The sequence below is a fragment of the Ixodes scapularis genome, unplaced genomic scaffold (genome assembly GCF_016920785.2).
Source record: "Ixodes scapularis isolate PalLabHiFi unplaced genomic scaffold, ASM1692078v2 PGA_scaffold4__175_contigs__length_147842914, whole genome shotgun sequence".
NCBI lineage: Eukaryota > Metazoa > Arthropoda > Arachnida > Ixodida > Ixodidae > Ixodes > Ixodes scapularis.
In genome coordinates this window covers 7,655,944-7,659,264 of record NW_024609879.1, presented here as the reverse complement: position 1 = coordinate 7,659,264, position 3,321 = coordinate 7,655,944, and the positions used below count along the sequence as shown (strand labels likewise).

General features: G+C 44.1%; 1 pseudogene; it reads right to left on the bottom strand.

Annotated features, from left to right (window-relative positions):
• Positions 1-830: 830 nt before the first annotated feature.
• LOC121046506 lies at positions 831-1,441 on the bottom strand (annotated as a pseudogene).
• Between the last annotated feature and the right edge of the window lie 1,880 nt (positions 1,442-3,321).

Below are 3,321 nucleotides of genomic sequence, written 5' to 3'. Positions count from 1 at the left end.
TCTGAGACAGCCACATGGTGAAATACGGTAGGAAAAATTGCGCCGATTGTTGCTTCGCTGTGACGTCGAGAATCAGGCGATCAGGTCTTCAAGCGAAATGCCCGTCGACCCGTTCCGGCACACGCAGTTGTAGGCGTGCATTTTGTTGCGACCGCGCGCGCCGTGCGCGCCGTTCGGCACGCGCGGTCGCAACCAAAACCTTCCAAACCAGCGAGTTTTCAAAGAGTGGATTTTCGTAGAACAAATTTTTGTTTGCTTCGGCTTCGCATTGCATCGGGGCGATGCAATTTTTAAAGGAGGTGTAATGCCGCGCGCGCAGCTTTCCAAGTAAGCAGCGCGCGTGACCTAACGGTTATCGTACCTGGCTCCCACGCGAAAAGCCAGGGTTCGATTCCTGGGAGCGGCGCATCTTTTTGTTTATTCCTGCAGACTAGTATTCTGGTAAATTCGAGAATCCTGTTGGCTTCTTCGAGGTCCGAATGTTCTACACGTCGAACTTTCTACGCCGATTATTCCAGAAGACCACGCATGTACGTACATAAGGGGCTCCGCGTGGCGAGCCACAGTCAGTTTCGCCTCAGCGTACGATCTTGCTGCTTCGCCGCCTTCGACGGCCGCGACGCTCTGCTGTTATCTTTTTTTCTCCTTTCATTTTTGGGCACACGTTCGCCCCAATAAACGTTCTGTTTACTCAGTCCTTCGCCGCCTTGTCACTTGTCATCCGTGACAATATCAACAAATTACTACCGGAGGACAACACGAGATTAGACACAATTTCTCGTTTTGGAAGAAAACTACGCGCGTTGGTGAAGATTACAGAAAATGAAAGATTAGCTTCCGTAGAAATCCGAGAGAAAGCTGTTATATCCTTCTGACGGGGCAATTGCTATTTCCTTCACAGTCTGTGATGGTTCATCAAAAACGTAACGTTTCGGGCTCATGAGTAGTGTTTTAAACCGTGAAGAAAATGGCGTATTTTTGCTTTCTGCAAACGCAAGTAGGTGTTTGCGAGCATTTTGGACCGGCCGAGAAAAGTCTTCGCCAACACTGAAACTTGCTCCTTTGAACTTGCGGCCATTAGATAGTATGGTATCTTTTGTCTTATAAAAGATGAATTTAACGATTACTGGGCGAGGGCGGTGAGATGTATGATGTCCAAGACGATGCGCATACTCTATTTCTTTGGGTCTATGGTTATGTACGAGTGATCACAACAGTGCCGGATGACGAGTTCTTCAGATTGGGCAAACGTTTCTGATCCAGTGGAGTTAGGAATGCCATAAAACATGAGCTTGTTGCGTCGGGAATGACTTTCGGCATCGTCGAAGCGCGCCTCCAGGCCACAGACCAAACGGGCCGTCTGAGTTGTCTCGATTTTTACATTTTCTAACTCGGTGCGCACGGAGGCGACATTTTGATAAAGGTTTTCGAGCGCAGTCATGCACCCGCTAAAATTTGATGTGACTGTATCTGTTGTTAAAAGCTGGGTTTTAAGGTCTTGAACCCCTGCAAGTAATTTCGATGGACCGGTGGATAGTGTTTTTAACTTGGCTAGTACGGCGTTAGTATCACTGTTTCGTTCCCACGTTATTAAACTATCGCATTTTACTTGTGCATTAACTAACACTAGGTCCAGGGCATCACAAAAATCTTCTAGCAACTTTTCGCTCGTATTTGTGAATCGGTTTAACAATTCTAAGTCTGAATTTATGTCTCCTATGATAATTATTTTCTTATTAAGGCCAATTTCTCTGATGTCCCTCGGTGTACATGTAAAATTATTCGTATTTTGTTCCCTTGAGTCATTTCCTGTTTTCAGGTGAGCAAACACCAGAAGTGTGTTCACACCAGTTACCCTACCTTCGTTTGCTCTACTGACATTTAAATTCTGGTTTCTCAGTTGGTAGAGCGCTCCACTAAAAATGAAGAGGCCCCTGGTTCGATACCACGACCAGGCGGATTTTTTCGGTCGCGCAGCAGTCACCTCGCTGTGTTCGGAGATTTGTGTTTATCCTTTGTCCCTCTTGTTCCCCTTCTTTACCTTCAGTTATGGTCTCGTCACATTCTTTTTTTTTTTTATTCTAAACGAAAGTTTTAATTATTTCGTGGCCATTTCATAGGGTTCAATTAAAGGCAGAAAGGAAACCCAACTGACAGTGACCTAGCGTGGAATCCTCATCTTTTGTATGTTTGTAAGAAACTTCGTGCAGTATGTTGTATGCTGTATAATGCCCGGTATATTATGCCTCTGTCGGTACGAAAGTTGTTGTTCATGCTCGTGTATATAGTTTGCTTCGATGTGGTATCACTGTTTATGGTCATTGTGCTCTTCGCTGGCAAGATAAAATTAACTGCCTTTTACGTTCTTTGTTAAGAAATATTTTATATGACCTATGTCTCGGGAAGGATGTCGATGTATTTAAAATATCGGGTTTTCCTAACTTTAGCTCGCTTTTGATAGAAACTCTAGTTCACAGGCACTATTGGGCTAGCCAATTTAAAACTCCGTACATTCCATCGCGTTACCTTATTGTATACCTCGATGCTCAACAAAATTTGGAAAACGAATTCGTGAGTATTACGTGCCAGAAATCTTCAACAAACTTCCTTCTGAAATTCATATTAAAAAAACAAAATACAAGCTTAAAAACGCCTTGAGATGTATTAGTTTCTAATTTTGTTTAATGAATGGTACGTTTTTGTATGTGTTTCATTTTTGGTTGACTATGTAAGTGCGGTTTCGTTTCGCTGGCTGCCAAGCGCTGCCAGAGGAGCCCGATGTGGCTTTGGCAGGCGTGATTATGTATCTTTTTTTCTTTTCAAGTAATAAAAGTATTATTATTATTAATTTAAAAAAAAGGCTTGTATCGCTTTAATGGAACGAAATTTGATAACAACCGAAATATTACGTCCAAAGGGAGCCATGTACTCCACTAAAAGCAATTTTCAAGATGCGACCAGCTGCAGTTAAGCGGGTGGCAAGCGGGATTATTTTTTAGTCGAGGAACATTGGAGGACACGTACCGCCTTAACCCGGGACGTCACGGCGCGGTGGAGCTGCGGTTGCTTAAACTCTTTGTACCGCGAACCGCAGCATTACGGTGACGTCACGTCGCGGCCGTACAGCTGATGCCCAACGTTGCCATCCGTCTAGCAGATAGTTTCGCTTATGCCTTAAACGCCCGCAACCAAGCTTTGAGCCGTGATATTTATAAAACTACACACAATATCGTGAAAACAACATACCCTGTAATCCAGGGTCACTGTCCGAGACTAAATTAGGGGAAATCACAATTTCAAAATCATTGACTGGAGTTGCCC